This window comes from Branchiostoma floridae, chromosome 2, assembly GCF_000003815.2.
Source record: "Branchiostoma floridae strain S238N-H82 chromosome 2, Bfl_VNyyK, whole genome shotgun sequence".
NCBI lineage: Eukaryota > Metazoa > Chordata > Leptocardii > Amphioxiformes > Branchiostomatidae > Branchiostoma > Branchiostoma floridae.
In genome coordinates this window covers 18,181,947-18,195,218 of record NC_049980.1, presented here as the reverse complement: position 1 = coordinate 18,195,218, position 13,272 = coordinate 18,181,947, and the positions used below count along the sequence as shown (strand labels likewise).

Here is a 13,272-nt window from a genome sequence, read left to right as displayed (position 1 = left end):
CAGCATCATTTTAATAGTCATTCAATTTTTGGTCTCAGAACAAAGAAATTCCTATCTGAATCTTGATACACAGGTGACAAGTCTTACAGCCCTGTTCAATCTTTCCACCAACCCACCAGGAGCAGTGAGCCATGGCAAGAAACAGTCCCAGGAGGCATCAACACATTCCTGTACTTACCCAAGTGCATTTTCGGCAACCACCATATCTGTATCATTTCAGTCCACACTCTCCTGTTATGAAAGCAGAGCTCTATCTGTCAGCAGGTCTGGAGAGGAACCAGGCCTTTTTTTTCTGCAAGCTTACAAAGTATTTCAAGTCTTCTGAAGACTCTGTGATAGCAACCTTCGTGATCAAACTTTTTGGTCGACATATTACATTAAAATTGAGCTACCATCAGTATATCTGGTCAAAACTGGTGCTTTTATTACTTGCAACTAAAAACCAACAAGAAGCTACTTTCAGGTGTACTGTTAACTGTGACACCAGGTTAAAACACATCTCCCTCTATTTACAGCCTGATGGACCTACAGCAGCGAAGGGTCTGGGATGCCCTTCCTGTAAACACTTCTCAGTGCCCTTGGAGCAAACTACACAGCTGCTCCTACTCTATTACAATAACTGCCAAAGTTTACACAAGCATTTGGCACCATTGTCCCATACCACAAGCCAGATTTTTCTTTGTTAAAACTTTAAGGCACTGTTATCCTCATGGCAGCTTTCCAATTGTGAAAAACCCAAAGCAAGGCCTGCCATAGTTTCTGTAAACATGGACTTCTTGTCTGACATGGTTTTAAGATGTCTTATCCCATATGTGGAGGCTTAATGGCAGGAAACTGCATGGTAATTTACAAGGTGGAAAGTTCCCAAAGGTTATCAACAGAGTTGCCTGGTTGGCTGTAGGAAAGGGGTGTCCATTTACCACAGGAAATACAACCCTCCTGCCTGAGAAAGAGTCAGGGGAGCCAACAACCACAGGTCATACTATCTGATTGCCTCAAGGCTTGTGGAAAGATTCTGTCCTGTTACCATATGATGGTAGACCTGTAGAAACCTGATGACAGTCTGCTTTCTGAGGAGCCTGTCTTCCAATATTACTAATCGAGAAAGAATACCGGTAGTTCTACTATACATGTAAAGCCTACTGTCATTTGTTTTTATCACAATTGTGACAAGACATCCCTGGTGCAAAGCAGATCTGAATGATTGGAAGACTTATGTGTAGAATAACTCATTCATGCATTAGCTGAGGATCAGTTTGTGTAACTATGGTGCTCTCAATGACAAGAATAAATATTTCAAATAGATCACCACCTGGATGCTGGAGTAAGTGAGTGATGCTATATATTATAACATGAGTGTGCATAGCACTGTACAAGGATATAGTGCAAGGATATAGTGCTTCTATAGGATGCTCTTTCTCAAACCTATCATCTCTCTCCAGGTGAAGCTCTACTCACTTCTCGTCAGGTCTTGGGCTGGTCCAATGATAATGTTATATTGGATGTGACAGAACTATTGACGTTATCAAAGAACAGTCTATTTACCTATCTATTTGCATTTATTAATGTCTCATGTTTCTGAAATAAATAACGTAAACTAGTTTCATTTACACAGCCTCTGTGTGCAAGGAGATTATATTCAGTTTATAAACAGGAACATCATGCTGAATAAAAACACCATCTCTACTGACATGTTGACAATTGATATTGAAACAAATGTCATCAAGAAAAAGAAATAAACAAGGGAGCATGACTGAAAAGACCTGTCAACTAACCAGTAACTAACTAAGGAAACTGGATGTACACAATTTGAAGGTAGCACCTATTCAACAATTAGTATTGCTGATTTCTGCTAATTGGCCTAAAATGGCAATGCTGATGTTATCTACAATGATGTGTATTGCTCTTTAACAAGAAGGAAAAGGTCTACAAAAAGGCAAAGGAAAAGGGACAGGTATGGCAACATGCATATACATGTACCATACCTGTATGTTTGATATGGTAGGACATAAAAAAAACTTTTAAAGCACTTTGCTAAAGGTCACCAGAAGGGTGATATTCTTTTATCCTCAGTATGAAATGCCAAACATCAGTCATAGTTCTTGAGCTAATTGTGTTTTATTACACTAACAGTAATCCTACTTTAGCTGCCCATGTAAATGCCATCAACTTTTACTGCAGATAGCTGGTGGAAATTTAATGAAGCAAAACAATTTTGGAGCCAATGATGGGACGACGCACCATCATAATTATTGCAGCAAATGGCATTGATCTGAAACAAAATGCTGCGCTGCTCCAAAACTTATATGGCACAATTTTTACTGGCTGCTTGGCATACAGATATCTGTAATATAATTACAGGGGTGTTCCATTTTGTTTATGGGGGAGCAAAAGCAGTCTTTTCCCTTTGTATTGCTGTTCTTTTTGGCAAACCAAACTTAGCACTCAGAAAAAAAATGTTTTGAAATAGAGTTGAGATCTAGTTTTAGTCGTGTGCAACTTGATTGACCAGCTGCATAGCTGTAGTGGAATGTTTTCTTTCCCTAACTGTAGCATGGCCAATCACCCTACTAGTAAACAGCAACAGCAACCAAGCAACTAACAAGTTGAGGGAAGCTCCCCTGTCGAGTAAAGACAACAGAGTCTGGGGAGGATTCACTAAACAAACAAACACCAGACTGAGGAGGGCAGTCCATTATGCCACTGTGGAATTAAGGGTTTATAGACTACAACAGAGGCTCATTATCACAATTATCACTATAATGGGACCACATGCCCCTCCCACCACCACAATTATTTTCACATCCATAAAAGATGAGAACACACATAATCCTCAATGCTTCAGTGCTTACAGGTAATTACAGCCATTTGCACAGCACAAATTGTAAGAGACAAACCATTGTAGTGGGTTACTAAGCACACCTTTTGTTTGACTTTCTCATTTGTGGTGCTCCGATATTCGATCTACCGGTAACAGACATACATTTCCTCATGTGGGAGCCACTCCGATCCTACATGTACTACAAAACAGTGAAATTACAGGTTTTGGTCTCCACAAGTTCCACAAGTTCACTCAAGTGTGCAAGCATGTCAGGCCATGTCTACGTGGCCAACGGAAGTGAATAAAACTATCTTTTGTTAACTTCAGCCAAGACAAATCTATGAAAAAAAAGGAGATTTTGCTATTGCCAGAAATAGCTTCTAATCAGATATCATGTGAATGTCTTCAACAGTGCCCCACTCTATGGGGTGTGGGGGGCCATCCTCTATACCACATTCTACTACATCATACTGCATTTAGCCTGCATAGCATTATGGTAATGAGGCTGACATGGCAGCCATGGAAAGCAGAATATGTTTGTCGTTTGATAGGCTAAAACTCTTATCCTTACCCACACGGCTCTGTTATCACATCCTCGGGAAGCTGTCACACATCCTGTGGGAAATCTTGAAGTTATGTACTGGTTAACCTCATCTTATAACAATGATATCAGACTTGTGGTTTCCTGAGGGTCTGTTCATCCACAGGAAGTCTGGCCTTTGGGGCAAAAACGCACACACAAAAAAAAGGAAAATTTCAAAGGCATGAGTACGACTGAAACAAGACAGTACGGAAAGTCATGTTAATGACATGATCAATTAACCTTGTAGAAAAGGATATGACCTTTGACCCATAGTTGCAAGCAACTTTGAAAAACCAAGACTACATAAAGCAACAATGCCTGTGCAATGGCCAATCTTCTTGTCAACAAGATAAGTGTTTGTGTGTGTGAGGTATGCATCAGGTGGATCAGTGTTCACTTTCACAGGGAAAAATGAAGTTGTTTCAACTCTTCAGTCTTGGGTCTAAACACAAATGATTGATGGCCAAAACAATTTACCTGCTTGAACATACCTGTCTTTTGTAATAAGTGCATTGTTGAGAGGTGTTGCAAATTTCACGTGCCAGAGTGTTTGATACTAGTAGTTGGGCTGACATTGCCTTATATCAGACATGACTGGTTGAACAAAGCTGTGAAAATTTCCCAAAATGACAGACTGAATGCAGACATTTATCTGAGATCATTCTGTAGTCTTGGCAGCTTGGGCAACAATGCATCATTTTATGTAGCACATTTTTTACATCATATTTGTAAGAAACTGGTAAAGATGTTCTTATTGGCAATCCTAGCCATTGTCAGATCATCCATACAAATGTGTTTCAGACGAGATGATTCCAAACAACATATCGTTCTCCCTTTCATAAGCCATTGCAGGAGATATGTAATATTTACTTGCACCCACTGACTAAACCCAGACATCAGTGCCTTGGTCGGTACGCAGATGACTTATTTCTGGTGACCAACTTTATGGCTTCCCTCCCAGTACCAGCTGTTGTGGTACGGCCCTGTATATGGAGGCTATTATTACAGACATTAGAGGGGAGGCAGGAACAATGAACGGAGTGGACGAGCAGGTGTAACGTGTGGTTAATACACGACACAGGTTATTGAACACGATAATGGAACACTGCTTTATGCCTGCAGCTAGGCGGGAAAGATCACGTCGGGAGATAATCATCACATTGTCTGCACTTCCTGCCGGTGCAGTCAGCTAGAAATATTACCTCTAAATGGTGCAGCTGATGTATGCATTGGGTCATCAAACTGTGTTCTTCCAATGACAATTCCCAACCAATGTTTCTCCATTCTGGCAATCAGGTGTTACAAATCTGGCTCAAATGAATGCTGCAACAGGATTTTCATCTCCTCAGAGGTACAAAGTGCTACAGATGGAAAACAACTGTAATCATATGCAATGATGTGAGAGGGCCTGACAGGGTGGAAAGTCCACTTTTAACGCTGGGTTTCATCACATAAAAAGACCTACTCAAGTGAAACATATAATTACCAAAGTGACCTTTTTTGTAAATTGAAGTCCGCAGACAGCCTTGTCATGAATAACATTCCATTGGACAGATGATAGATATTAGCTAATTAAGTGAGAAAATTATACTATTCCACTTATGGATAAAGGGTTCTTTTGTAGGCTGTCAGGCAGAATGGATGGTGCCCTCTGGAACACCTGTCCGCACAAAGAGAAAAGGTGATGAGATTGGGCATCCTTTGATAAAAGTAAGCCACCCATAAAATACCACAGAAACGAGACACCAATGTTATAGCAAAGGGATTAATGTCATATTAAACACAGAGTCTTTTTGTCTTAGTGCTTCAGCTGTAACTCTTACCATAATACACCTAAAAACAAACACAGAATTATGTGTTGTATCTTTTATCCATTTATGACAAACATACATCCAGAAAAAAAGTTACACACACTTTCAACCTTTTGAACAACATTCTGCTTAGAAACATTGACCATGTGGAGTCAGTGGTGCATGCAAGAAAACAGTTGAGCATGTATCAGGAACCAAAGCATGTCAATTATATGACTCATCACATAATCTTTTCCCACTAGAAATCCTGGGTGATAAACTGTGACTCCTTGAAAACAGTGGCGATTTGGACATCAAGTACATCAAGAACTTTCCAGAAGTAACTTTCTTTTCCAACTTGTGTTTTCACATGAGGAATGTGTGTTTGTCTTTTGCCTGCAGTGAAGATTGGTATCGTGTGACAACACTTTACTTGGATGGGTTTAAATGCGAGATTAGCATGTGTGATTACACCCTGTGGCATTCTGCACATTGGTTGGAGGGATAATTAGTGAAGGACCCATCATCATTCCTAATGTGCACCACCCCGAGACTATCCCTTAAGGGCAACCGCATTACTGCACCGCCTTTGTTTGTGGTGGCAACAATGGCAGGGATACAGGTGATGATTCGGGTTATTATTCCAGCCACCATGGTGTGAAATTGTTTGTAAGTCCCACCTGTCCTCCTCACACATAAAGCCTACCCTGGGGACAGCCTTAGAAAGTGACAATAAAACAGTGAGGTCACCATATAATGACAGGTTACGACAGACTCAACAGAGCTGACTGAATGTCCTCTCCTATGCTATTGCTTCTGCATGGAAGAAGAAGCCCAGTGGCAGGCTCAGATGCCATGTTTAATTTCAGTCATTATAAGGATGCGCCAAAAATAGTCTCTCCGCACTGTTTTTTGTCAGAGGTAGCTTAAAATACCCATCAACTGTAATATATGACACAACATTTGGTATCATAACATTTTCACCTTTGTCGCCCTGTTATTTACTAACAGTATAGATGAATGTGTATTATCTTTTAAATTATCTAGTAAAATCACAATGAATCAACTTAATATGATGCCTTGCCAAAGTTAACTAGTAATTTTTCCTAATTTTATCCATGATAATGAATGCCTCTGAGGCTTCATGCAAAATAATCATTATTACCCATTTAAAATGAAAGAGGAAGAAGCAGTTGGGCAACCTTTAGATGCCTAGTCATAACTAATATGATTCACCAACGGTTTTCTCTGAATATTTCATCTTTGACAAAAAGCTACAGCTGTGACTGCAATGTATAATGTTAGAATGATATAAGATATAGATTACAAAGTCATCAATGGCCACACTTACCACATCGCCACCTTCCAGGTCGTGCCAAACTGCAGCCCAGACACAACACATGCTTCATATCATACACATCTATACATACATGATGACTAAAGCTGGGGTGAGTCATGTGACAGTCAGCACACATGAACAGTGACTACCGCAAATTCCTTTACTTCCACATTATCAAACATTAGGAGAGAAAAAAGGATTACAGTGTTCTAAATTTGCTCCCATCTATTCAGCAGTACAGTAATCATACAAAAGAGACATTCAAGAGAGAGCACTGCTATCGGTAATAGTTATGTTTGCGGAAGCAGCAAACATATAGTTTTCCTGCAGATATTCTACCAAAACGCAGGAAAAGCTGGGGCTGTACCAAGCTCTCTACGTTTCCAGCTTTTTGATCGGCGACAAAAGGGCTTTTCTCGGGGATACGTCACATGTGAACCTATCAGCAAAACGCTTGCTCAAACCGGGATCCAATGAAAACACAGATGACAAAGCCTTTGGCTGTGAAATACAGCTTTTCGATTGGCCGAAACTCTATGCTTGTCATCGAATAAACCAATGAACGCACAGGATTGAAACCGGCCGGGCCACCTTGACCAACATAACGTTATAAGTTACTTATAACGTAAAAAAAAATCGGTGCAGAATCATGTCAAACCACGTAGCATAGTGGGGAGTTATACGGCCTCACACGCTGAAGGGCGCAGGATCGAGTCCCGCTAGGTCACTCTTTTTATTAATCTCCAAGCAGATCCTACAATGGCATAAGATAGTACCAAACAGCCAAGAGGTGTCCATTTGCCCGGTAGCGAAACACACTCCTAAGGCCGGCTTGACTCCTCTGCCAGCTTTTGATACTATCTTATGCTACCGTAGGATCTGCTTGGAGATTATCTTTTTATTCCCCATTTTAGATATGTATCTTGTATTTACAACGTTTTCATCTTGCGAACAGGGCATCGTTCGTTTTACACGCCTTTTTCAATTTTTTTCTTGCACTCAAAAGACGTGCGGGGCTTACGGTCGGTCGGACGGTCCGTGTGGGGAGGGGGGCTTGCCAACGCCTCGTTGCCTTTCTACTAGTTGTTTCTTTTCTTGCGATTTTTCCTTTCTTTTCCCTTCGCAAACATCCTGCATTTTTTTTCAAAAATGTCTACTCAATAGTAATACCTCAAAAATAAACCACCACACAAGTTTCATGACTTATAGCACTTATTTTCATAGTTACCCAGTAAATCCTCATGATAAACCACCCATCAACAGGGTTTAGTTTTTTTCCTTTGATAAATAGTCTGGCATATAATATCCTGTCCAATGCGCAAGAATGATTGAATAGAAAATGCATTATCGCTTTTTTTCTACAGCATCAATTTCCCATCCAAAGAGGCTCCTTGGTGATATGGGAAAGAAGCCAAATTGAAATACTATATCTTGATTGGTCAGTTCCATCTATAGAAATACCAGGTTCTAATAATATTTGAGTAAGAGTTTAGAAATATTGACTCAGCCTATTGTAGCAAAAAAGTTGCAAAACCAATAAACAGATGGTTTAGCAGCAGCCAGAAGAGGCGAGGGATTCTCAGTTTGGCTGCCACTAGGATATCTGTCAGTATCCTGCTTTATCCTCTAATGCATCCATGCAAGGAGACTGCTAAAGCCATACGCTATCAAATTAATAGATGTGAATACAAATAAATATATCTCCTAATCCAAACAGCTGGTCAGGAAGATAAACTCTCCCTCAATCCTGTAGAAAGCCTTTCTATCAATATCGTTAATACTTGAGGGATGAAAGCAATGCTTGGCAAAATCAGTGGATAGAAAGTTGGCAACACTCTGGCATGTTTTAACTTAACCCAGCTGAGGGAATGATCTTGAACTTCAGCAGATAAAGAGGTAAATTGGTACTCAGCAAGTCTCTGCTGATCTGATTGGCAGAGACTGAAGGGGGAGTGGTGGTAGCTGAGGTTGTGTACAGGCAGGAATGTTAAGTGGTGCTACAGCTGTTCTGCATCTTTCCTCACCAAGTCTTGTGGGGACAAACAGTTTGTCAGAACTTGAGACCAGTCTGCTCCAGCTGTCAGGATGCATCATCCCTCCCCTGACACAGAGGGCTGGGCTGCCTCCAATGGCAGTCTGCCAATGAGCTGCTACATTTACAACTCTGTTTTAACAGGGCCTTATGCCAATGTCTTTCGTCTTTCCGCAGCAAGCCCAGAGGAATGTAAAACACAGCTAGTTCCTCCTCTGCTGACATCAGGGTCAAGCAATTTCAACACATGGCAATGAGGTACAGGCACAAAGTTCTTAACTGATGGGAGATTTCTGCCAATCTAAATTATTTTCAGAGGCTGTAGAAGTGAGAACAGAGCTGGCTTGGGACTGGAGGGCGATCAAAGGACGTTCTTAGCATTCCAGTTGCTCTGCCATGTCATGGCCTAGACAGGAGCATGACTGGGCCATGTCACCCCATGGGCTGATGTGCCAATCCTGGGCCCAATTTACACTCCCCTGTGGTACAAGAAGGTGGGCCCTTCCAGGGGTTATCACAACTGTCTCCTGTACAAGATGGGTAGCAAACAGTCCCTAAATTTGGGTAACTCCTCCCCTGGTGTCTTTCTTCCCTGGGCCCCAGACAGCTGACACCTGCTGCAGACAGACACCCTGCCTCCCAGGATCAGCTCTAATGAAGACCAGCCTGCTCAGGGTAATCTTATCTTCCCTGCGCCCCACACATGCAGTGCAAACAGAGGTGTTCTGTACCCTCCACAAATAAACAGACCATATCTTTTAACAGGGGGACAACCACTGACTGGCAGATCACTAGGTTATCTATGGGCGATTAATTGTCTGGCAGCCCAGGCGTTTTTACATTTTTTCAGCAGGGAGGTGAGGATGATAGACAGGGGGTAACTCCAAGGGCATACTTTTCATCTGTTTGGGGAGAGATTTTCCAACACCTTCTTCAGCCAAAGAAAATGAAGGGTCACAAGCTAAGTGAGTTCATTCAAGGGTCATCCTGTTGGGAAATTGTTGGATGATACAGTTACAGTCGTTTTATTCAAGGAAGATAATCGCCTTAGTGGCTGGCTTACCTGCGTAAGTGTTTTTTTTCTTCTTCAGATTGAGTGGGATTCAAGGTTCTGTGAGATGAGTTATCATCAAGGAGTTTACCAGAAGTGGACATATCAATTTATGTACTGATATAGAAAATCTGAAGATCCATGACAAAATGTCAAGAGGTAATGTTAAACCTTTCCAATGTCATAACATAAGCTTTGCCAGTATCTTGGAACACCTGCATTTTACCAGCTTTTCTGACTTTCAGTGTTCCTTCCATTCTTACATATTTCTGAGAAATGTATGTGGAAGAAAGTGAAATCCACATAAAATGTCTCATGTAAGACTACCAGGTAGTTCACATCATGAGTTATGCAATCATATAACTATGCGGCTGTCAGGTGCCCATGGTAAATGGTAACAGCCAAGGCATGGATGTACCATCATTGTAACATGAACATAGACTCTATCCTTGCAATTGGCAGTTTATTTCAGTTTTATTTGAACTTTGATTTTTCAGCGATATTGGCAAAGTAGTTTCTTATGTGTCAGAAATGCTAGAAGGAGTTTGTTAATGTTACTTACAATTAAAATATGATCATGGCACATTATGGTACTTGGTAGTGGTACCCATTAGTTCTGTAAAGAGAGACAAGCACCCACATACTAGCACATCACAGTCAATTGAACAATAAAAGCTTTTTGTAAACTACCAAGGACACTACATACTGAGTCATGTCATCATCTTTAGCACTTACAATGCAATTTGCCTTTCTGAAATTTCCCTGTTGTTTTACTCACTTAATAATAACATAAACACAATAGTTCCTACGCTCCTCCTACTCCCACACCATGTACCAAGATAAATAAATAAATAAAGCTCCCTGTTCCCTCATCCAATAGGATGGCAGGCATTTTGTGTGGTCACTGACAAATAGATGGGAGCTCAGATAGCCATTACTCATGATAGTTATCAGCCTGAGGTAATTGTATGCAAACAAGGATGATTTATAGACTTCATTAAATCTAATCTTAAAAGCTTCAGAACTGCCCACCAAGTACTATTCAGCTTCAAATATCTGGGCACATTTCATTCTACCCATTCTGACCAAAAACAGCCAACTGTAACAATATAGATAAGAGCATAGATCTAAGTACATGCTGGTATTTCCTGGTGGTCTGTTCACAGCTGCCATCTAAGACTTACACAAACAAACATCCATCCTATCTGTAAACATGCAACGTTAGTGGTCTGTTTACTGACAACAGTCTGTCTGACACCATCATCCTGCATCAGAATCCTTGGTTGTACATCATCTCTTTTATAATGGATGAAAATATGTTTTTTTATGCATGTGGTCTAAAGAAAAAAAGCTCTTACATTATAAATGATAATGATAGATATATAAAATATGTCAGAAATTATATAAAAAAATAAGTGATAGTTTCAAGTAGCTTTATATAATTGCAAAGCTAGAAATGCCATTCATCTCTAGCTCCTTATGGGAAGGGGGATTTCCCAAGGGAGATAAACAGCGTCCACTAATCTGTTAATCTCAAATAATCCAAACCAGGCCATATGCTCTCTATCCCAGATATTAGATTGCATAAAAGGGAGTATAGTCAGGTATATCAAGGAGGTTGACCTGCATACTGCAAACCAGCTATCATGTTTGCAGATAAGAACAGTTCTTGTGACTTTTGCATCAATGTACCTTCCTTCAATATTATGATCATAAGATAGATACTGATAAACTTTGGATGTGCTTTGATAGGCTTGCCATGCTAGACAATACAATTCACATTTCAAAACTAGTTCCATTACATTCACATTGCAAATAACTTTTTTTGTCATAACTTTAGCTACGGCCGCGTGGCGCGTTGGTACACCCGATCCCTCGATCTCGGAAGTTAAGCAACGCGACGGTCCGGACAGTGCTTGGATGGGAGACCAACCAAGGACGTCCGGATTGCTGTAGCCTCACGAAGCTTTCCACGAAATCGTCTTCCGGGAGGGACGTAAAACGGGGGTCCCGTGCTCGAGGAGGTGCCTCGACCACGGTTAATCAGCCTCATTACTCATAATGGGTACCTACTGGCTGGCAAAATACACCTGGTGATTATTTACCTTACAAACAAAGCAAGGGGCTGAATGGCACATTGTACAATCTCCCTACTGTAGCCCTCTCCATTTACTGGTTGACATATACAAGAACTAAGTATTTGAATAAATGGCTCCCAGTACAGTGTAATGGATACTCCTCTCCATTCCCTACATGTAACCTAGTCTTTAGCAAGTTGGCCTTCATCAAGGACCTGTGCTCCATCTGTCAATACAGACAAGTCCTAAACAAAGAGGAGACAACATATCTCCTTGGAGGTCTGGGAGGCTGGGTGATGTGTATCCAAATGTCTGCCCAAGTATGTCCAGGTTTATTTATCCTTGGAGGATTTTAATGGAACTTAGAGTGGGGCTACATGAAATTATGTTCTTGATGACAGTGACTTGAGCTTTGCTGTGCCCAGGTCATTACAGAATGTCAAGTAATACTGTCATGGCACATGTCTTCACATGAGCATAGTCTTTGTTCCTGGTACTACATCTGACAAGTAATGAGATTAGCCAACAATCCTACAGCTTGGAGAGGGGGTTATTTTCAGACATCTTATAAAAGTCCTACCTGGCTAAAACCAGTCCTACCTGGCTGAATCCAATCCAAGCTCAAGTGGTATTAAAAAAAGGTGTAAACAGGGGGAGTGTGGAGAAAATTCTAATTTTTTGTCATCCCTTCTTCTAACATGTTGGGTTGTTAGCCAAATGATTGATCTGTTAGTTCATTCGTTGGGGATTGTGAAAATTAATAGATATCACACTGTAAACTTTCTCATTGTTTTCGGTCTAGAAAACACCAGGTAGTATTGATTCTCCGTGGGAATCCATGACTCTTAATCCCTTGGGAATGGAAAGCTGGGCTGGTGCCAGATCAGACTTGTATTTCAGGGTAAACCACCCTAGGTTGCTGAGATCCCAGGGATAAACACACGTTCCCTGGTGGGAGGGAAGCCACCCTGCCATGAAATATTGGCACTGCATCTTGGTCCCCTAGGGGAGGGGTGTACTGATGGACATAGACCAGCAAGACCTAAGCAGAAACTACAGAAAAAGCTAACCTGAGACTAAGCATGACGAAAAATCATTTCAACTCTACTCAGGTCTGTGTAGGTTAGTAAAAATTTGCAGGGTCATAATGGGTTTTATGAAATAAAAAAATTCAAGGGCCAAATATTTATTCAACGCCTCAGGAAAGAAAAACATGAAGGCCCATTAGATGAAAGGCAGCCTGCTACTTGGTAAGAAAATAAATACTGGCAGCAGTTTGTTGTCCTTCCAGTCTGAAACATCTCAATACTGTTAAGACAGCAGGATGCATGGCCTTGGGGTGTAAGCTGACTCCCACCATGCTTTGGTCCTACATCTGTATGTTTGTACACAAACTTGAACCTTTGTTCCTGTGTGCTGGCTACAAACTGAACACCCAGCCAGGGTTTATGAAACCACTTGGAATGCCAGAAATAACAGAACCCAATATTCCGTATATCACTATATCAGGGGATTACAGTAGTGCCATCTACTGAGCAGTCTGGTACACAACCTGAACCCCCCTCCCCCTTTCCTAGC

General features: G+C 41.1%; 1 protein-coding gene across 2 annotated transcripts in view; it reads right to left on the bottom strand.

Annotated features, from left to right (window-relative positions):
- Positions 1–13,272, bottom strand: part of LOC118404059 (protein SMG5-like) — a 51,534-nt gene that overhangs the window by 12,440 nt on the left and 25,822 nt on the right. The window lies entirely within an intron of this gene.